General features: G+C 43.1%; 1 long non-coding RNA gene across 2 annotated transcripts in view; it reads left to right on the plus strand.

Moving 5' to 3' along the window:
- The window catches only part of LOC104002511 (uncharacterized), a 119,290-nt gene that overhangs the window by 6,611 nt on the left and 84,845 nt on the right, over nucleotides 1–27,834 (plus strand). The window contains exons 3-5 of one of the 2 annotated variants that reach the window (XR_674819.4): nucleotides 10,370–10,454; nucleotides 16,010–16,216; nucleotides 17,804–17,956. This is a non-coding gene — a long non-coding RNA (uncharacterized LOC104002511). The remainder of the gene's footprint in view (nucleotides 1–10,369; nucleotides 10,455–16,009; nucleotides 16,217–17,803; nucleotides 17,957–27,834) is intronic. The other variant, XR_008539732.2, reaches the window with a different exon arrangement.

Raw genomic sequence — 27,834 nt, forward strand, 5'->3', positions numbered from 1 at the left:
ATAGTTGTGCTGAAATACATTTATTCTTGTTTGCTTGCTCTTGCTTTCTCCTTTCAGATGTTCTTATTAATTCTCTTTTAGGCTCAGTCTCTCTGGGGCTCTGCTTTACTGATACCCTAAACTGTACTTAATTTCCCAATTGAGAATTCCAGAAACTGGAGTCAAGAATGGGAATTTTTTGCTTGTTTGTTTTTTTGAGATGGAGTTTCCCTCTCGTTGCCAAGGCTGGAGTGCAGTGGTGCAGTCTCGGCTCACTGCAACCTATGCCTTCTGGGTTCAAGAGATTCTCCTGCCTCAGCCTCCCAAGTAGCTGGGATTACAGGTGCCCACCAACATTCCTGGCTAATTTTTTTTATTTTTTTTTTTATTTTTAGTAGAGATGGGGTTTTACCATATTGGCCAGGTTGGTCTTGAACTCCTGACCTCAGGTGATCCACCTGCCTCAGCCTCCGAAAGTGTTGGGATTACAGGTGTGATCCACCATGCCTGGCCAAGAATGGGATTTTTAGAAAAGAAATAATTAAAAGAGGGCAGAGTAAGGAGTATTCAAAGATAGGCACTCTCCAGAACAGCAGAATTATCATCATCCTCATTATCAGTATTTTTTTTTTTTTTTTTTTTGAGATGGAGTCTCACTCTGTCGCCAGGCTTGAGTGCAGTGGTACGAACTTGGCTCACTGCAACCTCTACCTCCTGGGATCAAGCAGTTATCCTGCTTCAGCTTCCCGAGTAGCTGGAACTACAGGCGCACACCACCACTCCCAGCTAATTTTTTTTTTTTGTATTTTTAGTAGAGGCGGGGTTTCACCATGTTGGCCAGGATGGTCTCAATCTCCTGACCTTGTGATCTGCCCGCCTTGGCCTCTCGAAGTGCAGGGATTATAGGCGTGAGCCACCATGCCTGGCCCTCATTATTGTTTTTAAAATAATGATGACAATAATGGTAAAAATTTGCCATATAATTGTCATTCACATGAAGGAGGGACTTCACTGAATCCTTCCCAGAACTCTTTAAGGAAGTATTATCAACTTCATTTTACAAGAAAAGCTAAGGCTCTGAGAAGTTGTGTTGCTGCCCGTTGTGGACTGAATTTCCTGTCCCTCCCCTCCTCGATTCCTGTGTTGAAGCCCTAACCCCCCATGGGATTGTATTTGGAGACAGGAACTGCAAGGAGGTGATAAAGGTTAAATGAGGTCAGAGGGGTAAGGCTCTGATCTGATAGGACTGATGCCCTTATAAGAAAAGGAAGAGACACCAGAGCATTTTCTCTCTGTACCATATGAGGACAAAGTGAGAAGGTGAACGTCTACAAGACAGAAAAAGAGCCCTCACCAGGAACTCAGTCAGCCAGTGCCTTGATTTTGGACTTCTCAGTTTCTAAAATTATGAGAAAACAGATTTCTGTTATTTAAGCTACCCAGTCTATAATAGTATTTTGTTATGGCAGCCCAAGTGGACTAATACACTCCCCAAGCTGCTCTAACCACGAACAGCTGAAGACAGAATTCACATTCAGGTCACCTGACCCCAAAGCCTGGGCTCTCAACCCAAAGCCTGACTCATCATGAACATTTGGGCTCCTAAGTCCAGGGAGTTCCTCTAATATCACACTATACAGAAAGACCTCATGTAGAAGCAAGTCAAATGAGACCTGATAATGCCCAGGCATGATAATTTTATTCCCTATATCCCAAAGGCAGGAGAGATTCTCTGACCTGCAGCCTCAGTTTGCAAGACTAGGAGAATCCTGGCCACCATGTCTGAGTTGATGGCCTTGTGTGTGGCTATGAGACATGTGGAGGAGCCCAGGACAAGGCCAGCATCCACAGAGGTGTGTGAGTTTCCTAGGGATACTATTAGTGCAAACTGAGTGGCTCACAACAACAGAAATTGATTCTCTCACAGTTCTGCAGATTAGAAGTCTGAAATCGAGGTTTCGGCAGGACTGATCCTTCTGGAGGCACCGAGAGAATCTGTTCCATGCCTCTCTCTTAGATTTTGATGACCTCTAGCAATCCTTGGTGTTCCTTGGCTTGTAGATGCTTCACTTTAATCTTTGCTTCTGTCATCCCAGGACATTCTCTGGTGTGTCTCTGCATCCAAATTTCTTCTTCTTATAAGGATACCAGTCATTGGGTTAGGACGAGTAGGCCCTCTTCTTGATTACATCTGCAAAGACCCTATTTGTAAATAAGGTCATATTTGCAAATATTGGGGATCAAGACTGCAATATTATCTTCTTGGGAAACACAATTCAACAGAAAACAAGGTTCATAGGGGTGGTTTTAGCATCCACCCTAAGCCATGTGGAGTGACCATGCAACCCATGTAAAACAGCAGCCATGACTGCTATGCAAATGCAGCTTCAACACAATGCCCCATCTCTTTGCAGTAAGATGACCAACTGAAGTCCTCCCGCATAGAACTTCCAGAGGCTCAGGATTTCACATAGTTTTGGTATGATAAAGGATGAGGTAAGCGAAGGTATAGGAGAGGGACTGAAATTGCAGCCACAGAGGTCCCTTGCTTACATATGCCTTTAAGGAAACCTGCTGTAATTAGGGCAGTTGGCTGATCGTCTCCAGCTGCTGCATGGTCAAATCCACTACAGCGTTTTTTATGAGGCCATATTCTCCTGGCCGCACTGAGCCAGTAACTAAGTAGGGCGAGGGTGCCAGTGCCAGCCCATCCTGCCTGATGAAGATTCTTCTAGTAGACAACACGTGCTTGGAGGCTAATCAGGCAGCTTGAGCATCTCCCTCCCACATCCTCTTTCCTTCCCTTTCTCCTTTCCCAGGTGTCAGACCCGCATCGTGGTCTAAAGCCTCTCCCCACCTCCTCCTCTTCCCTTCTCCTTTATCCTTCATAGGCATTTCCCCCAATAAATCTCTTGCATGTCAAATTCCTTCTTGGCGTCCACTTCTGAGAGAACCCAGAAGAAGAACTGAGAATAGAGACATACAAATCCAGCCATCTTGGAAGCCCTGATACTCTGAAACTCAAGAACTTCAGCCTTCATGCTTACCATATTCACATGGATAGGCAGATTTCACCCATGTGGAAGGTGTGTCAAAGATGGCCTGGAGGCTAGCTAGCCGAGTGGACACTCTGTAACTATTCTCACCCCATACCCTGGCTTCTTTCCTCTATAGTGCCTGGAAAGCCAAATATTTATTTTCTAGCCTCTTTGCACTGAAGATTGCTTTCTCAATTGAAAAAAGGACAAGATGAAGCTGGCACCACCCTTTCCTCCCTTTGTCCTGCCTTGAATATGAACATCATGCTTAGATCCTGAGTAGCCAATTGAGAACATGAGATAACAATCATGAAGGAAAGATTCAGAGAAACATAGAGGCACCACCCCTGACATCACCAAGCTTCTGAATGAACACAGCAGCTGTTTACCTCTAGACATATTGTTATGTAAGAAAAATAGACCCTTATCTGTGTAAGGTACCATGTACCACTTGCAGGTGAAAACATGCCTAGATGATACAGAAGTCTTGATTTTGAATACATGCTCTGTGGATTTTGAGCAAAGGGCTCAGGAAATACTAGCAGCATCTTTGGGTGCAGGCAGAACATCATAGGCAGAGGGTCAGAAAGTAGTACCCGCATCCCTCTCTACTTGGCATCCCATGCAGAGGTGGACCTGTGCTAGGAGCTTCTGGATTAACTGTGGGGCTGAGAAGTGCCCCTGCTCCCTGTTGCTCTCTGTTTTGTTTTGATGGGGTAGGCATGAGAGATATGGGCTTTAGTCTTTTCCCTAGTTTATTTGATTAACAGAAATAGGTTATAACAGTGAGAGTTTGTGGAAGAGAACATCAAACTTTTTTTTAGTGAAATCTTTTTTTAACTTTTAAGTTCATGGGCACATGTGCAGATTTCTTACATAGGTAAACTTGTGTCGCTGCGGTTTGTTGTAAAGATTATTTCATCACCCAGGTTTTAAGCCTAGTACCTATTAGTTATTTTTCCTGATCCTCTCCCTCCTCCCACTCTCTGTCCTCTAATAGGCCCCACTGTGTATTGTTCCCCTCTCTGTGTCCATGTATTCTCTTCATTTAGCTCCTACTTAGAAGTGAGAAGATGTGTTATTTGATTTTTTGTTCCTGCATTAGTTTACTAAGGATAATGGCCTTCAGCTCCATCCCAGTCCCTGCAAAGGACATGATCTCATTTTTTTAATGACTGCATAGTGTCCCATGGTGTATAAGTACCACATTTTCTTTATCCATTATATTACTGATGGACATTTGGGTTGATTCCATGTCTTTGCTATTGTGAACAGTGCTGCAATGAACATACATATGCACGTGTCTTTATAATAGAGCATCTTTGGAAAGGATTTATAGTTTTGCTTATCCAAGTGACAATGACTAGAACACAGAAGAAAGTGGTCTTGGGAAGACTTCCACAATGGAAGACTTAGGAAAAAATTGCAACCACTCACTCATGTGTTTTTCAGGAGTTAATCTTTTTTATTTTATTAAAAAAAATTCAAGTCCACTTTCAACGTCCCCCAAAAACCCACATCTCCACCAGCTGAAAGTGAATCAACCCCATACTCAGAGCACAATCGGGCGTCATGTTCTTTACTTAATATCCGCAGTAGTAACACTCGAGCACCAAAAAAGCCCAACTAATTATATGTCTGTTTTTTCCGCTGTTATTATTTGCTTGTAACAAAAGGCACCTGCGCTGTTAATTATGCCCTTTTCATAAACATCTTCTCCAAACAACCAACCAAAAATGAGTTTTGGGGTAAAGGGTTGTGAGTTAGAAAGGGAGGTCTTTACATCAGATCTTTACATTTTTCCTTGAGTCTATACAATGACATTCTCATTCATATGAGGCCTCCATAACCCTCACTCTGGCCATCGGGGAAGATGATTCACTGAAATTTTAAGAAAAGAGATAAAAATGATAAAATAAAAAAATCTTGGAGAAGGGGAATCTAGAGGGAAGTCAGCCAAACCTCCCTGCTTTAAAAGTCATAGCCTCATTTTGAGGATGAGATTTCCTGGAGAGAAGTACACATCACAGCTGTATCACGTACATATTGTAAAATATTCTCTGACAGTTTTTTTTCTATTTATATCCAGAGGCATAACATACAGGAAAGGGCACACATCTGAAGCATATACCTTGGTTACTTTTTTTTCTTTTGAACATTTTTTATTGTGGTAATAGATATGCAACCTAAAATCTGCCATTTGAACGTGTGTGTGTGTGTGTGTGTGTGTGTGTGTGTGTGTGTGTGTGTCTGATTCTGTCAACCAGGCTGGAGTGCAGCAGTGCAATCTTGGCTCACAGGCTCAGGTGATCCTTCCACCATAGCCTCCCAAGCAGCTGGGACCACAGGCACATGTCACCACACCTGGGTAATTTTTATATCTTTAGAGACGAGGTTTCGCCATGTTGCCCAGGCTGGTCTCAAACTCCTGAGCTCAAGCGATCCACCTGCTTCAGCCTCACAAAGTGCTGGGATTAGAGGCATGAGCCACTGCCCCCAGCCCATTTGAACCATTTTAAACTATAACATTCAGTGGCATGAACTGCAGTCCCAGTTTTGTACAACTATTACCACTACTACTTCCAATTTTTTTTTATCATCCTACACAGAGACTCTGCAACAATTACAGCTTGACTGATTTTTACACATATTTACAATGTGTAGCCAAACCCCAGATCGAGATATAGAACATTTCTAGCTTGCTCTCTTATACTCCTTTCCAGTTAATAACCTCCCAGAGGCAACCACTGTTCTAACTTCTAGCGCCACATGTTAGTTTTGCCTAAACATCCACATAAATGGAAGCAAACAAGATGTACTCTTTGTGTCTGGTTTCTTTTACTCAACAATGCCTGTGAGATTCACCCATATGGTTGCATGTATCCAATTTATTCTTTCTTTATTGCTACATCATATACTATCATATGAACATATCACAGGTCTTTCAGTGAGCAGGAGCACTTCTTTCTCTTGGCCACTGTGCTAGTTTGTAGGGCTACCATAACAAAGAACCACAGATTGGGTGCCTGAAACAACAGCAATTTGTTTTCTTAGTTGCAGAGGCTAGAAGTCCAAGATCAAGGTGTTGGTAGGTTTGGTTTCTCCCGAGGTCTCCCTCTTTAGCTTATAAGTGGCCCTGTGCCTTCACATAAATTTTTTCCCCTCTGTAGATGTCTGTGTCCTGATTTCCTCTTCTTATAGGTACACCAGTCATATGGGATTAGGGCTCACTCCAGTAACCTCATTAATCTTTGATCACCTCTTTAAAGACCCTACTGAGAGGACTTCAACATACAAATTTTGGGTGGGACACAATTCAGTACAAAACAGCCATGTACGTAGGAGTGAGATTCCTCAGTCATAGGATGGGCAGGTGTTTAGTGTTAATGATTATATTGCTGGTTTTCCAAAGTGATGTACCGATTGAAAGTTCTACCAGCACTGCAAGAGTTCCTGTTCCTCCACATCTTTGACAACACTTGATGTTGTCAGTTTTATTTTCATTTTAGTCATTCCGGTGAGTGACTGGCAGTATTTGTTGGTATTTTCCCAGGCACTTCTTGAAAAACAGCTCAGTGTCTGATTCGACATTTGCCCTCTAGCCCATATGTTGTCACAACATATTTTGTGGTCATACCTGGGAAGTTGTTTAGCTCACAAAGGTTCCTGTGGTATGTTTGTTTCCACAAGTCTGGGAAGTGGTCTTTACCCCTATATGGATAGAGAAATTGTGGGTAATCCACAGTTACATATTTATTTATATATGAAATTTCTCAAATACTCGTCTATTAGTGTGTACTACTTTTCTAAAACAAACAAACAAAAACTCATTTAAGAAAGGAGGTTGGGCATGGTGGCTCACATCTGTAATCCCAGCACTTTGGGATGCCAAAGCAGACGGATTACCTGAGGTCAGGAATTTGAGACCAGTGTAGCCAACATGGCGAAACCTCATCTCTACTAAAAATACAAAAATTAGCCAGGCATGGTGGTGTGCGCCTGTATTCCCAGCTACTCCGGAGACTGAGAAAGGAGAATCGCTTGAAACCAGGAGGCCGAGGTTGCAGTGAGCTGAGATCGCGCCACTGCACTCCAGGCTGGGCAACAGAGTGAGACTTTGTCTCCAAAAAAAAAAAAAATTCATTGTGGGAGCCCTAGAGAGATGATTCTGGGGTGCAATTGTAAGTGTGCTTTTTGATTGGTTTCCATTTTCAAAGAGCTCACTCATCAGCAAGCAGTGAGATCACCCACTTGCTGTTGGGAAGGCTTCTAAAGAAGATGGAAGGCTGGTCCTGTTTACAATACAAATGTGTACAAATATGTGCTTGCCTGTTTGTGTAAATACATACATGTCATTATTTTTTTAAAGACCTGCACCAGGTACTGTGCTAAGGGTGCTTAGCAATCTTTATAGCATCTTTATTAGATTTATAGTGACATAATAACAACAACACTAATAACAATAATAATAATGATGATGATTTTTTGATGTTCAGAGAGGCTCAATGACTCACCCAAGGCCACATAAATAGCTTGTAAATGGCAAACCTAGGACTCTGAACTCTGTTCTACCTGACTCTTTTTTTTGAGATGGAGTCTAACTCTGTTGCCCTGGCTGGAGTGCAGTGGCACAATCTCAGCTCCATGCAACCTCTGCCTCCCAGGTTCAAGTAATTCTCCTGCCTCAGCCACCCTAGTAGCTGGGTTTACAGGCACATTCCACCATGCCCAGCTGATTTTTGTATTTTTAGTAGAAACAGGGTTTTTCCAGGTTGGCCAGGCTGGTCTCGAACTCCTGACCTCAAGTGATCTGACTGCCTCAGCCTCCCAAAGTGCTGGGAGTACAGGCATAAGCCACCACACCCTGTCCACCTGACTCTTATCTGTTGACATTTTGCTGCTTTTGTTCTGAGTTTGGGTCTTTCACAAACCTTACCTGCAGGATTTCTAAAGCTCATGATGCTGCAAGGTGGGCGATATTTAGACCCGCTTTAGAGATGAAGAAACAAAGGCATTTGGCCAAAGTCACATGGTTTGTTGACAGAGCCAGTACTGAAACCCATTTGGTATGATTCCCAGCTCCATGATTACTATCATTATTCTTATTATTTCAAATCTGTATCAAGCTCTGGTAAGATGGAAACTGGGTTTGTACTACCCTTGAGTGACAGGTTCATCCACCAGAAAGTTCTGCCTTGCATTGAGCTGAAATTGGCATCCTTGCAACTTCACCCAACTGCTTCCAGTTTGCAGCCCAGCATTTAGCACTTAATTACATCTTGTCTTCTATTATGCACTAATTGTGTCTTGTGGTTCCTCCCTTCTCCCTGGCTTACTTGCCAACTCCTCGAGGGCAGAGACCAAGTCTTGTAGGCTGAACACCTTTCAGAGAGGCAGAGTAAGAGCTTATTAAATAAATACATGTTGATTGAAAGTCCCACCAGTGTTTCCCCCTGGGGCCTCATCCCAGGTGTGTGGAACACAGTGTAGGAAGGTCACAAGGGATTTGCAATTTAAATATGCATACAGTTTGTATATAATTTGCATACCCTCTTAACAAACTGTGCAGTCAACACTCAGCAACTTTAAATTTTAAATGATATCGCTCCTTGAAGGCTGTCATTTCTTCATCTCTTCTTTCTTTCCTTCTTCAATATTGTGCATGTCAAATCAGGAACTAGGGCATTTGCACCTTAACTATAAAATGAGTAGAGCCTAGCTTGTGGCAAAAGAAGGTCAGGGTGAGGCTGCCTGCTTAAAATTTTATTTGCCCTTTCAAGGGTAATTATTGCCTGTGTTTGCCAGTGTTCTCAGACACAATTACTAAGTCCTGCATTACTTAGTTCATGCCACCAACTGTGTCCTTTACCACTGTATTTTAGCTAGAAATTACTCAGCATTCTTTCAGTTGCAAGTGATAGAAACCTCACTCAAAGCAGTGTAAGCAAAGAGAGAGAACTTGAATTCACTGGCTTCTGTAACCGAACAGTCTGAGATCTGGACTCAAAATACAGTGACATATTAATAACAATGACACTAATTGTTGTTGGCTGGATCTAGAGATTGAAATGATGTCATCAAGAGTTAATATGACTGACTCTTCTCTTTTTCCTACTCTGCTTACAGTCCCAGTAGAAAGAGCCTTCCTGGCCCAATAGATGAAGTAAAAATCCCAAGACTGTGTCTCATTGGTCTGATATGGGTCACATGGGTATCCCTGAAACAATCACTGTGGTTGGAAGAAAAATATGCTGATTAGCTGGTTCTTGGATGAGCCTTACCAAGTCATGTGGTCCCAGAGAGAGGAGATGGAGTTTCCTAAAGAGACGTCAGGTTGGGGGGCGGTGAAGGGAGAGAGTTTGGGGATCCTGTCATTAGAGAATGGGCAGACACAAACCACAGATGTCCATCACCAGCCCTGGACCTGTATAGTAAGTCAGTCCATCTTCCTAGCCTGGGGTTCCTTGAAGGCAAAGAGTTAGGTGACTCCTCATGGAATGGAACATCTAAAGGAGTATGAAAAAGAAACTGACAAGGTACAAGGCATTTCCCAGCTGTTCCCTGAGTGCCAAGTGTTGAAATGACAGTGTTGAGCAAATGCAGACATAGTCTCTGCCCACCACAAGACTTACATATCTTTGGTGGGCAGACTACACACAATAGACTGTGATAGAGAATGATGCCCATTATACAGAAGTATGAACAAAGATTTCTGCTCTCAGCCTAGAACACTCGAGACAACAGAAGGGTGATAACAGGCCGGGTGTGATGGCTCACACCTGTAATCCTAACATTTTAGGAGGCCAAGGTGGGAGGATCACTTGAGCTCAGCAGTTCAAGACCAGCCTGGTTAATATAGTGAGATCTTATCTCTACTAAAAGTTAAAAAAAAAAAAAAAAAAAAAAAAAGCCAGGTTTGCTGGTGCAAATCTGTAGTCCCAGCTACTCGGGAAGCTGAGGCAGGAGGATCACTTGAGCCCAGGAGGTTGAGGCTGCAGTGAGCTGTGATCGCGCCACTGCACTCCAGCCTGGGCAACAGGGTAAGAACCTGTCTCAAAAAGAAAAATAAGGAAAGATGATAATAACAGCTTACATCCTCTTATACACATTCACAGCAACTTCTAGGATAATAGATGTGATGTTGCCCCAATTTAATGGGTAAGGGAGTGGAGGCTTTGAAAGGGAAACACCCCACCTGCCAGTCAGCCGTGCACTTTCATATAATAAACCTACTTTCACTAATCTTTCCAATAGCCCTGAGATGTGCAAAAGTAATTGCGGTTTTGCCATTAAAGTAATTGCAAAGACTGCAATTACTTTTGCACCAACCTAATACTTACCTTCTTTTGTAGATGAGCATCTCAGCATTTCAGAGGCGAAGAAACTGGCCTAGCCACCACGTGGTGGCACTTGCAGCCTGAGTCAGCAGATCCCCAGGTAAATGACTGAATGTCATACAAAACCTGAGGCTGGGACAGGACTCCCTGCTTGAACTCATGGCTCCAAGCCCAGTGCCTGTTCCTCAGCCCCACTGATGCCACCCTCTGCCCTCAAGCCATGCGCCCATCAAGGCGTCACTCTGATGGGTCATTAGGCGGTGACTCTTGCAACTGGGCAAATAGCTGTGAGCAGCCCAGGCCCAGAAAGAAGAACAAGGTGCCCTTGCTGTTCTCCTTGCCAGAGCTTTGAAGCCCTGCCCCAGAAATGTCAACCTCCTGTTCCGAGAGGTATTTCTGTCCTCTCCATCACTCATCACTAACCCCGTTCCAGACGCTGGGTGGTGATGGTGGCAGTGGTATGCAGCCAGCCCTACTGGGGCTTTGCTGGGTGTGGGTGGCAGCCGAGATCTGGCCTATTTTGCTCACAGGATAAGCAAAGACCTGCTTGCTATTCTGCAGGTAACATCCAGGCCATTCTCATAAAAGTAAAGGATTCTCTTGTGGTTCCAACTGTACAAAATGTCAGACCCAGAGAGTAAGCATGGTGCCCAGTGCCTGATGGATGTCCAGCAACTGTTTCTTAAATTTATTAAATAACTCAAAGGCCAAATCTGATCAGCTGAGGTTTCTTCAATGCTACAGGAAGTTTTGGGGACACAGCTCTCCCTGTTGCCCTCATAATAAAGGGTAATGAATAATTGAATCCCAGCATCCAAACCCATGGTGAATTTCTTCTCTGTCATTGACAGCAAAACTATAATAGCACTTACTTTTTTTAGTGCTTTTGTAGCCCATATTACTCTGGCCTTACTCTGACACTTACATACATTGTTGATAAACTTTATGACAGTCCTCAAAGGTAGATGCCCTCATCTCCATTTCATAGTTAAAAAAACTGAGGCTCAGAAAAGAAGATACACATGACCAAGGTCACACAGCTATTATGTGCCACAGTCAGAATTCAAACTCTATCTGACTTTTATTCACTTATTCAAAAATATTTAATTGAGTGCCTACTGTATGCATGCACTGTATTGGGCTCTGGGGATACAGCAGTGAACAAAATAGAAAAATTCCTATTCTCCTGAAGCGTCACATTCTAGAAGGGGTGAACCACAATATGCAAATAAATATATACATATATAATATGTCAGATGGTGGTAGGTGCTTTAAAAAATTAAGCAGACTTGAGGAGCCTAGTGGGGGCCGATTTGATTTATGGTGATTGGAGAAGACCTCTCTTATGACGTGACATTTGAGCAGAGACCTGGGGGGAACAAGGGAGTGGCAAGTCATGAAAATATCTGGAGGAACCACATTCCAGGCAGAGGGAACAGCCTAATGTGAAGGCTTTGCCATGGGACGTCTTCACCAAGGAGGGAAAGTGGCATCAGAGGGGTGAAGAGGGGCCATATCATATGATGTTTTATAGCTACTACACAGATTTTGGATTATGTACTCAATTCAGAGGGAGATGGGGAGTTGCAGGAGTGTTTTGAGGAGAGCTATGCCTTATCTGACTAATATTTTGTATTACCTAGGTTTTTTGCAGAGAACAAACTGTAGGGGGACAAAGGTAGGACCCAGAGCCCACTTAGGAAGCCACTGCAGTGAACCAGGGAAAGAAGGTGGAGTCTTCGTCTAGAGTAGAAGACGTAGATTGATTTTGAATGCATTTTGAGGGAAGTGGTGCGGGACTTGCTGATGGCTTAGATGTGTGTGGTGAGTGGGGGGCAGAGCAAAAATGACTTCAACATTTTTTTTTTTTTGTCTGCACAACCAGAAGATGCCATTTACTAAGATGGGGAGATATTGGTCAAAGCTGATTTGAGCAGAGTGGGGTCAAGGGTTTGGTTTTGTACCTGTTATGTTCAAGATACTTATTGGATACTCAAGGGGAGATATTAAGAGACAGTTGTATGTGGAAAGGATGGAGCTGGAGATGAAAATAAGGGATTTGTTGCCACAGAGGCAGTATTAAATGTTACGGGATGGTTAAAACCACTAGGGAGTGCAGCCCTGGAGCACTCCAATCTCGGAGGCCAGGAAGATAAGACCCAGCAAAGAACACTGAGAAGGCATAGTTAGTGGGACAGATGATACAAAAATTAGACTGTGGAGGCCAAGGGAAAAAGGTATCTCAAGAAGACAGGAGCAATTAATTGCATCAAATGCTGCTGCTTGGTTGAGTTAGATGAGGACTGAGGATTCATTATTTGTTGTAGGACATTAGATATCATTGTTGACTTTGACAAAAATCTCTTTCTGGGGTAGAAAGCAAGAGAGAGTGGGAAGAACACAAGTGGAGACAATTATTTTTATGTGTGTGCACAATAAAGGAAAGCAAAGAAATGGAACAGTAGCCAAACAGATCAGGGATGATTTTTCTTAAGATGAGAAATATTGCAGCATGTTTGTGTTCTGATAGGAATGATACAGCAGAGAGGGAAAATTTTTTGATACAAGAAAACAATGGGTGGTTGCAAGAATAGTACCCCTGAACTGGCTAGAGGGGAGGGGCTTCAGTGGACAACTGGAGTGTTTGGCCTTAGAGCCCGCACCTATGCTCCCTCTGCTGTGCCAGGAAGGCTGTCCAGCATGATGCATTCATTCTTCGCCTCTTTCCTCAGAACACTCCTGTTTGCAAGAACAAAGCCTAGGACAGACGCTTGCTATTTCTGCTACCTATAACCATGAAGTAGCGAGAAAAGAGAAATAGGAGGTGACAGAAGACTTTGAGCTGCTGAATTTAGGTGTGGGAACTGTGAGCTTGCAAAATCACCTTGCTGGGGATGTTTTCAAGGTTGGGAGGCAGTTTCAAGAGGAAGTTGACACAAAGTTAACACGCACCACTAAAATACAAGTTGGGAAGTGATCTAAGATGTTTACCAAGGAGGTGGCAGTTGCCATTGTCTCTCCAATTTCCACAGTTGGAATCAATAGGTTCCTTTTAAGGTCATTCATACAACAAATGGAGATCCTGGGAGAGGCTTTGGAGATAGAGCAAAGACAGGGCTTTTGTCCTCAGGGATCTGGAGGTCCAGGAAGGTTTTTTTGTGAACACCGGATGTTCACAGTACAGCATCCCATGTTATGTGTTTGGAGAGAGTTACACGTGTGGGCAGACACACAGAGCAGGGTTGGGTAAACCAGGTAAGTTTCAAGGAGGCAAGGCTTGGGCTTGTCTTCAAGAAGGAGTGGACTCTGTACAAGGAGATGTAAGGAGACGTGTTTCTGAGACAGGGAACAAAACCTCAGTGGTATGAAACACATTCAGGAAACATCAAATACCGAGTTGGCTGGAGTTGGGACTTTATCCAGAGCACTATGAAGATCCATTGAAAGATTTCACTAGAGGGACAATTGGGATGGGCATGTTTAGAATTCAGAGCACGAAAGAAATATAAAAGACGTGGCCAGGTTGAAAGGCATTTCATCAATACATAAACAGGATCATCTATTTATCTTGTACTAAGTTGAATTATATGCACTCTCTAGGGTTTGGGGGGTCTGGAGGCAGGCATGGAAAGAAGATTCAGAGTTTCCTGTTTCGTGATTATTTACCAAGCCAGGGTCTTGCGCATAATTATTGAATGACTGTTCCCTAAGATGTAGAGTTGAGAACTAAAGTTTTCTAAGCATACAGCTCTAATTCCAGTGACACCCATTTAAGCACCTACTAATAGCAAAGCTATTACGATAAATAGGTGAGCCTATTTATGTATTGATGGAATGCCTCTCAAAACCAGGCCACTTCTATTTCGTTTGTGCTCTGAATTCTAAACATGCCCACTCTAAATGTGCCCAAAGTTGCCCAGATGTCAGTAACTAGCTAAATAACAGTTTTATTTATTTATCTTTTTATGGAGACACAATTCATGACAGTATTTTATTTTGTTTCTATTTATTTTGCAGTTACTTTCCATTATACTGTAAGTAATATTGGTTTTCCCTTGGTAGTCCTAATGTTTTTAGCACAGCTTTTTAAAAGTGATTGACTTTAGATAGTTATACTCTTCTAAGAAAGGAATAATATATGTGGCACTTGAATGTGACAAAAATTGTGAGGGCAGCCAATATAAAGAAATAAAGTAGTGATGCATGATGGATAAATCTTAAAAACAGCATGCTACGGGAAGGCCACCACTTACAAAATGCCAGTCTTTGAGTCCATTTATATGACATGACCAGAAAAGACAAATCTAAAGAAATAGATTAGTAATTCCCTGGGGCTGGGGATGGGAAAAGGGAGAGAACAAATAGGGCATGAGGGTTTTTTAGGGGTGATGAAAATGTTCTAAAATTAGTTTGGGGTGATGGTTGCACAACTCTGCAAATCTACTAAAAATCACTACATTGTACACTTAAAATGATCTTATGGCATCTACATTATAGCTCAATAAAGCTGTTTAAAAACTGTGAGGGTGGTCGGTGCTCACACTTATAATCCCTGCATTTTGGGAGGCCAAGGCGGGAGTATTGCTTAAGCTCAGGAGTTTGAGAGCAGCCTGGGCAACATGGCGAAACCTTGTCTCTACAAAAACACAAAAATTAGCCAGGCATGGTGGTGCATGCCTGTGGTCCCAGCTACTTGGGAGCCTGAGGTGGGAGGATCGCTTGAGCCTGGGAAGTGGAGGGTGCAGTGAGCTGAGATTGCACCACTGCACTCCAGCCTGGGTGACAGCATGAGACCCTACCTCAAAAAAGAAAATAAAAACTGTGAGAGTAATGTGTGAATGCCTGAAATTTTGAAACCATCGGGCAGTAACAATAGGATGGGTTTCAATTGTGTGTGTCAGAGCTGGCTCAGGGGCTACTTTGAAGGAAAAGATAGAAGCACACCCAATCAGGGCTAGTTCAAGACCATTCTAATCTGTCCTTAATTGTATATAAAGAGTTCAACTTAGAAACACTGCTAGAGACAAATGAAGCTACCGCCAGAGCAAAAGTAGGTCCACTCTGCCCAGCACCAGCTGATGGCATAAGCATTGTGTAGGGCCACTTAACATCTAGGTGTCATGGTTTATTTATAAAGGTGGCTCATGCCTTATTTATGATATAAAGAAGGTCACCATGTAAACATCTTTGAATAAAACTTCTATGAGCACAAAACAGAACAAGAGGTGTCAGCATACAGAGCCTGGCTTTATTTAGATGGGTGTGCATCTGTCACTTGTCCAGAGTCTTGGGACCTGGGTACAGCGAGCTTGATGAAACCTAACCCGTTTGCAGGTTGAGGCTTGTCTGCCTGTGGCTTCCACAGACTATTTCGGTGGAGGACAAGATTCCTTCTATCCAAGTACTAACCAGGCCCCAGGACAAGATTCCTCCCATCCAAGTACTAATCAGGCCCGACCCTGCTTAGCTTCTGAGATCAGATGAGATCGGGAGCGTTCAAGGTGGTATGGCCGTAGACTGGAGGACAAGATTCCTAAGCTAAAAATGCCTGTTAGTGCTGTCTAGGGAGGATAGTACCATCACAGAGTTTGGTCTGGTTTTGTATGCTTTGTACAAATTGAAGTAATTACCACTTGTGATTTCCTTTATGGGTAGGCAAATGAAGACTCTGAGATGAAGACAGCTGAGCGCACGATGGGGTAGGTCAGCCTCCCTCATGGAAATTCTGTGTGCCTGAGGCCCACCCTTCCAGTGCAGATGGAGGGATGGGATGGAAATGAATCTAGGGGAACGCATCCCAGCTGTGATCCAGCCACCTCTGCGTTTGAAGGCTGGGGGTTATTCCCTCCTCATGGTTGCCATGTAAGTGTAGCCTTTTAAACTGGTCCGTCTACGTCCACAGGGGTAGGAGAAAATCTCTCGTCAAAGCCACCTCAATCCTTTTTAGAACAAATTCAGTAAAATCACATTCCCACTCAAACTCTCCAGTGGCTTCCCATCTTATTAACAACAAAGCCCAGGCAGGGTGCAGTGGTTCACCCCTGTAATCCCAGCACTTTGAGGGCCGAGGTGGGTGGGTCATCTGAGGTCAGGAGTTCGAGACCAGCCTGGCCAACATGGCGAAACCCTGTCTCTACTAAAAATACAAAATTAGCCAGGTGTGGTGGCGGGCACCTGTAATCCCACCTACTTGGGAGGCTGAAACATGAGAATCACTTGAACCTGGGAGGTGGAGGGTTGCAGTGAGCAGAGATCACGCCATTGCACTCCAGCCTGGGTGACAGAGCGAGACTCCATCTCAAAAACAAAACAAAACAAAAAGCCCAAAGAATAAAAACCTGACAGCCAAGTTCAGCTGATCTCAGTCTGCGCTGTCCATATGCAGTTACTGAGTCCTTAAAATATGGCTACCTGGAACTCAGATACACTGTGGGTGCAAAACCCACAATTGTGGACATTCTTGTGCTTGCAATATTTGAAGGGAATATGAAAAAGTAATGAGAACTAGTTCATTAATACTTTTTAATATTATCACTGTTAAAATAGTAATATTTTGATTCTATTGGCTTACTAAAATAAATTTTGCCTGATTTTTAAAAATGTGGCTAAGAAGAGAAAAAATTTAAGTTACACTGGGGACCACACTCTGTTGCTATTAGTCAGCACTCAACTCATCCCCGCTTATTTCCTACACTGGCTTTCTTATTTCTCCTTGAACAAGGCAATCATGCCCTGGGTTTATGCACTTAGCATACCACGTGGCTTATTCCTTTGTCTCCCCTAGACCTCTGTTCAAATGTAACTTTATCAGAGAGGCTTTCCCTGAGCAGATTCTAAAGATGCACCCTAATCCCCCCTAATCACCTTCTCTTGCTTTATTTCTGTTCATAGGACTCACCACCACTGATGTTATACTACACATTGGCTTTGTCTGTTTATTGTTGTCTCTTTTACCAGAATGTAAACTTCAAAGGGTGGGGGCTTTGTTTTATTCATCGTCTGCTCTCCCAGTGCCTAGAATGGCGCCTGGCATCAAGTAGGAAAAGTCCCTGCTTGCATAAAGCTCTGTCTCATGAGGGAGACTGAGGAGGAAGCAGATTTCTTCACTGCATTATAATAGGTGCTCTTATGGGGAGTACGGCCTGCTAGGGACGCAGAGAAAGAAGGTGATGCTGTTCTTGGTGATTTTCCTTCCATCCATTCACCCTATTCTTTACTAACATAATCCCAATGTCATTCAGGTATCCACACCTTCCCTTAACCAAGTTCCTCACAGGAAGACGACATCCCCATCCCCACGTGGGCCTCATTCTCTTAGCCAGTGATTGGTTTAGAAAGTGGTCATGTGACCCAACTCTGGCCAATGAGATTATGAGGGCTTACCGGGGGAGATTCTGGGAAAATTATGTGCTTTCCTGTAAGAAGAGACATTCTCTCTTTTTCTTCTAGGCATTCCTATGTTTGCATGTCATGCTTGGAACTGCCGCAGCCACTTTGTGACAGCCTGAGAATGAATCCAGCGCTAAAATCAGTCTAGCAAAAGGAGGAGAAACACCTGGGTCTCCATGATGTCACTGAGCAAGTGAATTGACCAGCTGTGAGGTCTGTACTATTTTTTAGGAATTTTCATGGGAGATAATACATATCTTTATTTTTAAGTAATATAGAGTTAGGGCTTTGGTGATTTTCAAATGAAAGTTTCCTGGACTTCGTATCTGACCTAACCTTATGAAGTGTCAAGGGTAGCATCTGTCTTAAATCAGATTCTCCAGGACATAGGCTCTGAGATGGAGATTTTCATGCAAGACGTTCCTCAGGGAGTAGCCTTGAGATCAACACTTGTTGGGGAGTGAAGGAAATGGGATCCAGCAGGAGAGAAGCTGAATGTGATGCAGCTGCAACGAAGGCCTCCACTCATCCAGCAGCAAGCTCTGAAGCTGGGATGGCCCCAAGTCTTGTACTTCCTTGAGACAGCCACATGGGAGAGTCATGGGATGTGGCTTGTCCCCAGGTAGGTAGAGTGACTTTGGGAGGGGCAGTTCTTTTTGACTAAAGGCATTTTCTGGAGAGAGACCCTTAGGTGGGAGCTGTTAGCCACACACTTCCCAGTAGTTAGAGGTGAGTATGGGTGGCTCACCTCAGCAGTGACTACAGCCTTATGAAGCAGGTGATAGCTAAGCTGTGATTTAAAAAGATAAGGGGAGGATTGGGAAAACGGAGACCGTTTCAAGGATAGGAAATAGTACTTGAAAACCCTAAAATTAACAAAGAGCATGAACTCAGAACTGAGAGGTGACAGAAAAATGGCGATCCTTTTTCTCCCCATCCTAAGTCAATTTCAGTTGGGTTTTCTGTCACTTGCACCCAACAGGTCCTGATTGGTACACACAGGTTCTAGATGGCAGAGCCAAGATTTGAAGTCTGTTCTCTGTAACTCAAGAGTCCATGACCTTAATCGACATGCCATATTGTCTCTTGAGCTAAACAATATAACCGTGTATCTGAGTCACTTAAAGTGTTCTAGGCAAGATCTTCAGATGACTACACATTTGAAAATGAGGTTGTGTGAGTCAAAAGAGTTGAATCCCGTATATTTTTGTCCCCATATGTTTGCAAAGAAACTTTCATTTTACCTCTTCTAAATTCAATTTCTGTTTATGAACCTTCCTTTGTCTCTCCCCTATGTGATGGGAGCCACAGGAAGAAGGAAAGGCGGGGCCATGGAAACAGAAATAACAGGCACTCAGTCATAGCAGGAGTCCCATAAACTAAGTCCTAAAGATCGAAAGAGATTATTTCATTCACTGTAAATCAGTCCCTGGCAGGCAGAGCTTTTGTCACCGTGGAAGGCCAAATGTGCTTCTGAAGTGAGTTCATCACATAAAAGTAGCATCTGGAGAGCCATTGACATAATGTTGAGGGAAGCAAACAGCCTGGCTCCTGGGGCCCTGCCCCTGCAGCAAGTGTGTCACCAAGAGCTGCAGCATTTCCTGTAGGCTCATGAGCTGAGTGCCTCTCAAAGCAGCCATGCTCCCAGGTCAAAACAAATCAAGTTTTAACTCGGGAAAGAAAAAGCTGCCATCTTCAAGGTATACCATGCTGTGATATTTCCCCACCCCTGGGCTTTTGCACATGCTATGTTATCCACTTAGGCTGCTTTTCCTTCTCTTATGCCTGGAAAACTCCTGGTCATCCTTTAAGACCCAGCTCAAATATCACGTGCTTGTGAAGCATTCCCCATGCCTTGCAAGGATAATGCAGCCGTCCCCTCCTCAGGGCCTACTCAGCAATTTGCACAGACCCTTCCTACATCATGTTTCTGTCGTAGGTAAGACAATGTATTGTAGTTCTTAGTGTTAGCATCAGATTCCCACTTAGACTAAAGTTCTCCTTTAGGGGAGGAACATGGGCCATTTCTATCTACAGTCTCCTGGTGTCAGACATGTGATATGTACTCAGTAAGGGTTTGAAGGGTGAATACATGATTGCATGAGTGCGTGACAGAGAGAATGAGTGTGAGTGTGGATGAGTGAGTGTGTGTTACCTGAATGGTGAGTGAATGAGACAGTGAGTGAATGATGTGTGTGTAAATGAGAGTGAATGTGGGTCATTGGAAAGACAAATGATGACTGAGTAAATGAAAAGCAAGTCTAGAAGTGACATGAGACTTTGGAAGTCTGTCTTTTGAACTTTGAAGGGTTTAATTCCTTTGCAACCAAACTTGGGCATCTCCTGTACCCACCATTCACTGCATTGCTTAGCATAAGAAAGACAAAACTGATTACTTTCTCTAAGGGCTGGACAAGTTTATTTCCAGGGGTAAAGCAGTAGGCAGGAGGTGCTGTAGCTGGAGAAAACCAAGAGGCTTGCAGATTTTGAGATAATAAAAATCCTGAAAATGCTCCTGAAGTCCTCAAAGTGATGGAAGATACACCATTACTCCTGGACTCATTAATTCTTAAGCTTTTTTAAAAAAATTTTTTCTTTCTGTTTTTGGTTGTGGTGATGGGGGCGGAAGGGGTGGAATCTTTTACAATAGGATAAACACTATGGGCCTTCTCTCCAGAAAATATGTACAATCACACACAAACATGCACACATACATGCACAGTTGTGTGTGTAATTTTAGGGATTAATGGAATCTCTTGAATCCAACTACAAGATATGCAGACCCCAGGTTTCGAACCCTTTGAGATTTCACGTGTCTATTTTAGCTTACCACCATATTCACAGGATGCATCAGAGAGCTTAACATATAATATTAGGACTTCACACATTTCTGTTGAATTGAGTTGAATTTTTGTTGAACTAGTTTCAATTGAAATTGCCCAACTTGAGAAATAGGGGCATGGACCCGCTGACTTTCTCAAAATCTCATGTATCTTGGGAATGTTCAACTATACACAAGGTGGCTCCAGATATTGATTCTATACGGATAAAATGATTTTTCCAGCACTTTCCATCTTCAGCCCTCACCAGGACGTGTGAGTCTTTCCTTCCATAAAGGATCATGGTGGAAAATATGAGAGTGTGAAGTATGATTCACATCTGGATGAGCAAACAGAGCTCTGTGTTGAAACAGCTTAATTAATGGTGATGCCAAGCCCTTGGCCTTGTTTCCTCAGTGCCATAGGCTGTGCAAATAACGCCCAGGTCTCCGCTCTGAGTGGGACATGTGAAACTCCGGTCTAGAAAGGGCAGCCTAGATTGGTGAAAAAAATTAACAGCTGAAGTGGAACAGAATTAAAATTTATCTTGAACCTGGCATTTAATGAAGGGTGTTTAATTTCATTAATAGAGCTTAGAGAATCTCTCCTGTTGAGAAGGACTTATATAAGGGCAAAATGAATAACTGTCCAACCACTACGGAGGCAGAATGGTAAAAATTGAAAATGTCAGTAATTGGAGGTTTGGCCAGGGTGTGAGAAAATCGGTGTTTTTATATACTGCTGGAAGGAGGGTGAAATGTGTAAATATTTTGGAGAGCTATTTGGTAATAATGATTAAAACAAACAGAAAAAGCATATAGTCTTTGACCCAAGTGTTCCAGTATTGAGATGTTTTCCTACAAATGTTCTCATTCCTATGCACAATGAAGATGTTCATTGTTTATAATAGCGTGGACTGGAGACAATCTAAGTGTCCAAGAATCCAAGAATAGGGAATTGGCTAATTAATTAATCCATTCGCTCAATGGTACCCATTTTGGCATTTGGGAAGGAGAAAATAGCTTAATATGCCCTGATAAGGAGTCATAGCCATGATATATGTTTTCAGTGGAAAAAAAGCATGGGGCTTAAAGAATATTTCTAATGATAAGAACAGGGATGTGGAAATGCTTGGAATATCTGTGGAAGGCTGGGCATATGCACACACACATACTTTACAATAATAGATATTTCTAAAGAGAAGTTGGGGACGGTATCCGGGATGGGATTAATACTTAATTTTAGTTAAATATACTTTGTACTGTTTGGATTTTTACTACATGCATATATTAATTTTTTAAATTAAAACTTTTTTTAAATAGAAGAAATCCATTTTAAAAACAAGTAATCATTTCTTAGGTTTATTTGTTCATTTATTCACTTAAATACTTACTGAGCACATGCAAAGAGCTGACATTTGATGTCCCAGTCTTCAAAAATGTGACCTGCTATTTGTGTGTTGAGGTTATTGAACAAAGTGATGTGCCTCTTACAGTGCTTCCCAACCATAACCACATGGCAAGTTTGTTTCGGGAAGGAGGGAGAAAGAAAAGGGTGAAATTCTTTGAGCCTCTGATGTTTTCCAGCCACTGTGCTGGGCACTGTCTATATACTTATCTAATCTGGTCTTCTCGTTACTGAATTCCTAGCACCTAGATCAGGGCTTGCCTCTGATGAGCAAATGGATGATTGAATAAATAAATAAATAAATAAATAAATAAATAAATAAATAAAAGAATGAATTGTGGTGCCTGGGCCCTCTGTCAAGAGGGAGCAAGTGGCCTGAGGAAGGGCAGACTCTCAGCTGAGCCCAAGACCCAGGCTCCCTGCTGGGTGCTGCTGAGAGGAGGACTTACACACTGAGCTTTCCTGGTGCTCCGTCTGGGGAAGAGTGTGTGCGTAATAACCACTCAGGGTTTTTGCCCAGGAAGCAGCAGACGGTGTGTCCCCAGGAGGCTTGTTTAATATTTTAATAGTATGCATTTTTAAAATATATCATCAGGGTACACTAGTCAGTTTCTCTTCACTTCTATTATATTTTTTGATACCTGAGGGTTTTGTCTGCTTTCTGGAACAGTTGCCTCTGTGAGAAAAAGTCTTACTTGTTCCAACAAATATTTACTAAAAACTTTAAGAATATATTTGAGAGATCACTACTGACCCTTTCCTTCTTTAAGGAACAACTTCCCCCCACTAAGGATCTCAGTGTTCATGCCGTGTAACATGTTTGTTTCTTATAGACACAGTGGACCATGTAAGACGTTGGGTTCTCTTTTTGCATCTGCCACTAGGAAGCTCAGAACCCAACTGTGCCATCTATTTCTAGCATAGTTTCCATTTTGTCTATGAAAGTGGTGCTTACCTGTTTTATACTATTCTACATGGCCTTTTTCTTAAATGTATTTTATCTTGTATTATATGACGCCTATAAAGACTTTGGAACAACGTAAGTGTATTAGTTTCCAAGGAGTTCTGTAACAAGTTACCACTAACAACGTAGCTTAAAATAACAGAAATTTATTCCTTCACAATTCTGGAGGACAGAAGTCTAAAATCAAGGTGTTGGAAGGGTTGGTTATTTCTGGAGGTTCTGAGAGAGAATTCATGTCTCTTTCCTGGCTTCTGGTGGCTGTCAGCAATCCTTGGCATTCCTCAGCTTGTAGCTGCATCGCTCCAGTCTCTGCATCACTCTAGTCTCTGCCTCTGTCTTCATATAGCCTTCTACTCTGTGTGTCTTCATCATTTTTATCTCTTACAAGGACACCCATCATTGGATTTGGGGCCCACCCTAATCCAGGGAAATCTCATATCAAGAGCCTTAACTTAATTATACTTGCAAAGGTCCTTATTCCAAATAACCTCATATTCTGAAGCTCGGACAGGGTGTGTCTTTTTTTTTTTAGGGGGGGTTGCACTATTTAACCCACTATAGAAGTACATATGTAAGTACAGAAGTCAATTTAAAAAATAATAAAAGAGGCTGGGCACGGTGGCTCATGGCTGTAATCCCAGCACTTTGGGAGGCCAAGGTGGGTGAATCACCTGAGGTCAGGAGTTCGAGACCAGCCTGGCCAACATGGCAAAACCCTTTCTCTACTAAAAATACAAAAATTAGCTGGGTGTGGTGGCGGGTGCCTGTAATCCCAGCTACTCTGGAGGCTGAGGCAGGAGAATCGCTTGAACCCTGGAGGCGGAGGTGGCAGTGAGCCAAGATCGCGCCACTGCACTCCAGCCTGGGTGACAGAGTAAGACTTTGTCCCAAAAAATAAAGTAAAAAATAAAAATAAAAATAATGAAAGTGATGTGTACCAGGCATGGGGAAACTAAGGTAGACCTCATGAGAGCACAGCCCCAAAGGAATTCACAATCACATGCAGGAGTCCTGGCCAGCAGAATTCACTCTACGTTGTTAGCAAGAACATGTCATCACGTGGAGCTTTACTATTCTGCAACCCTTCTATTTGAAAAGATGCTGTATTGAGAGGGCCAGGACTGAAAGGACTCATCATGATTCATAATTTCTCATGTTGTAGCTGTAGATTAGAGCTCAGAGAAGGCAAGCAAGGCTGCACAGCAAAGTTGCAGAATGTAGGCTTTCAGATCTGAGCCTGGGACTCTTCCTCCTGTTCTTTCTCATCAGTAAAGAGGATAGAGACTCGGTTCACCAACCAATTAAAATGAAAGTCATCATTCCAAAGGCGGGGGTAAGAGAAACTGCAAATTAAAAGAGCTTTACATGAGAAGGAGGCAGAGGGCATGGGCTTAATGACCACAAATAAAAAGAAACAGCTGAGAAATGGGGCTGTCAGTTTCTGCTTTAGCTATCAGGATGCAGCCAAAAATGAAGATATGAACAGACTAAGCCCTTATCCCAAAGGGGAGAGGAGCAGTGTCCATGTGGGTATCCCAGGATGCTCCATGCATGATCTCATTTAATCCTTCCCCTTAACATTTCTGGCAGGTACTTCTGTGATTCCTCCATCTCACAGGTGAGAAAACTGTAGCTTGGAATGGCTAAGTCATTTGGGTGAAGTTACATGGCCTATTAGATATGTGACCAAGGTTTGGCTCTGGTTCTTGGCTTACCTCTGGCCCTGCCTGGATTTTTAGCCCTGGATAACGCATTCTCCTAGTCTGGCCCTCAGTTTTCCCATCTGCAAATGCAAAGTGTGGATGGAATGACTCAGAATCTTCTGCTTCTTAAGTTTACTGGTTTTCACAATGTGGGAAGTGTAGCTGACTGTTATAGACTGAATTCTGTCACCCAAAATTCATGTGGAACATAATCCCCTATGAACTGTATTTGGAGATAGGGCCTTTAGGGAGATAATTAAGGTTAAAGGAGATTATAAGGGTGGGAAATACAGTTGACTGTTACGGACTGAATTCTGTTCCCTCCAAATTCATGTTGAACGTAATCCCTTATGGACTGTATTTGGAGATAGGGCCTTTAAGGAGATAATTAAGGTTAAAGGAGGTTATAATGGTGGGGTCCTAATCCACAGGACTGGTGTCCTTATAATGAAAGGAAGAGACACTGAGTTCTGTCTCCCAGCCTTGTGAGGACACGTTGAGATGACTGCAAGCTGGGAAGAGAGCCTTCACCAGGAGCTGAATTTGCTGGTACTTTGATCTTGAACCACGTTGAGATGACTGCAAGCTGGGAAGAGAGCCTTCACCAGGAGCTGAATTTGCTGGTACTTTGATTTTGAACCTCCAGCCTCCAGAATTGTGACAAAATAAATTTCTGTTGTTGAAGCCACTCAGTCAGATATTTTGTTATGGCAGCCCAAGCTGAGCAATATACTGACCATCACTTGATTTTCTGGATTCATGTATTGGAAGCACTGTCTAAAGGTGGATTGCAGAGGACTATTTGGATCAGATTCTGGATATGGGCCAGGGCAAGGTATTCTGGGTGGCCAAAGGATGGGGGTCATGAGGCCAAATGAGGGGACACAAGGCACAATAGCCATAAATAGCAATGCCCTTGACTTTTTTTTTTTTTGAGACGGAGTCTCGCTCTGTCGCCCAGGCTGGAGTGCAGTGGCTCGATCTCTGCTCACTGCAAGCTCCGCCTCCTGGGTTCACGCCATTCTCCTGCCTTCAGCCTCTCGAGTAGCTGGGACTACAGGCACCCACCACCACGCCCGGCCAATTTTTTGTATTTTTAGTAGGGACGGGGTTTCTCCATGTTAGCCAGGATGGTCTCGATCTCCTGCCCTCGTGATCAGCCTGCCTCAGCCTCCCAAAGTGCTGGGATTACAGACGTGAGCCACCGCGCCCGGCCAGCAATGCCGTTGACATTTTTATCCAAGGGGTTTGCATGCTAGAGGGAGTCCCAGCACAAAAGGTTAAAATCTCCAAGGACTGGGATGGTATCTGTCGTGTTTCTCGTTGCCTAGCTCAGAGCCTGCCATGGAGCAGAATTTCAGCAAAATTCATTGACTGACTGGCTGGGCAAGCACTTACTAAACTGGTTTGAACTCTGGTTCTGTCTCTTAGGCAAGAGACTTTTTGATGCAAATGACACATCTATAAAATGGGTATCATGATAGCAGGATTGCTTAAGCCTCACATGTCGACTTTGGTGGTTGAGAGTCTGGGTTCTGAGGTTGGATGGCATGAGTTTAAATTTCACCTCTCGGAGTTCTGAGCCATTAGATTTCAAGCAACGTCCCTGAATTTTTTGTGCCTCAGTTTCCTTATCTTTAAAAAGGAGGTAATAATACCACCCCATGAGGTGCAGGGAGGGTAAAGTGAGATGCGAGTGCAATGTGCTTGGTGGGGGATCTGGCACATAGTAAATGCTCAGTCAACAGTAAATGCCTTCTTCTCTTTAATATTCCTTCAAAGCTGCAGAGTGTGGCAGTAAGGGGCTTCCCTGCCAGTCCTACATTTAATGGAATCAGAGGGAATATTGCCCTCTTTCAGCCCCTGGATGCCTGCAGACTCAGGATTCCCCACTGCAGCCAGTAACCACCCTGCTGGATTGGGGCTGCTGGGTAACACCTTTTTTTATAAAAACAGAAAAGAAAGGTTTTTCTTAGATGGGCTCACTTGCTGAAGAACTCTCAGAAATCCATTAACTCTAGTATTACTAAACATCTGAATGCAATTTGCGGGCTATAATAACATCTCTCGAGTTAGCAAATGTTTATGCCTCTCTATAATTTTCTTTTCCATATGAAAATAGACCTGTCATACTAACGTAGTGGGCCAGCTGCCTCTATAATATCGTTAATAGGCAGGAAGGATTGTAGCTCCTACAGTCTGATGGGCTTGAGATGCATTTCTATTCCAGAGTGGGCTCAAGGATGGATGGAGTTTCAGCTCTGGGGTCTACTTCATATGTGTCGCTTAACAGGTAGAAAATATATGACGTTAGAATAAAGGAATTAGGAGACACCAGGCCTGCTGTCATCTGTCAGGGAAATGAGTGAGTAGAACAAACATTTTTAGAGTCCCTGCTTTGTGCCAAGCAATAGGCTGGGCTTCAAATATATTTCAGTTGTATTCTAACTTGGGTGTACATGTCAAGGTCCCCCATGGAGATTATCATAAATACAGATTCCTGGGCCTCACCCCATACTTGCTGAATTAGAATCCCTGTGGGTAGTGCCTGAACATCTGAATTTTTAATGCATTTCTTTGACCACCTAGTGGTTTCCATGCATTTCAGGGTTTGGGGGGGCTAAATCCTTATAGCACAGAGGAAAATGAAACTATATTTCAGGGAAAATATTCCTTTTACATAACAGATATGGATCATTTAAGCTTCCCCTAAAAGGTTTATTTCCTTTTCAAATAATTGGATAATTTAGATCCTCCACCCAAACCAGCCTCCTAATTGAGTTGTCTGGTACATCAATTCAGCAAATATTTTCCGATATTTTCCGAGTGCCTACTAAGTGCACACGCGTTTGGGAATGAAATATTTGAAAGATAGAGACGCTACACTGTTCCTGTGGAGGTTAGTTTCTAGTGGAAGAGCTGGGCATGAGCACAGGTGACTATAACAGAATATAAATATTACAGCAAATTGGGAAGTGGGAACCCTGAGAAGAGCTACTGACTTACATCAAGAGGGACTGATAGGTCAGCTGAGATGAGAGAAACAGCAGAAGCCAGCCACGGGAAGGAAGCAGAGTGTGTGCTGGGTGGAGAGAACACCACGAGGCTGAGTCCTGGGGCTAGAAGGGGCTTGGAGAGGCAGAAGGACTCCAGAAGTTTCTGCCTGGCTGCAATGTAGAATGAGAGGTAGAAAATGTG

Source organism: Pan troglodytes, chromosome 18 (assembly GCF_028858775.2).
Source record: "Pan troglodytes isolate AG18354 chromosome 18, NHGRI_mPanTro3-v2.0_pri, whole genome shotgun sequence".
NCBI lineage: Eukaryota > Metazoa > Chordata > Mammalia > Primates > Hominidae > Pan > Pan troglodytes.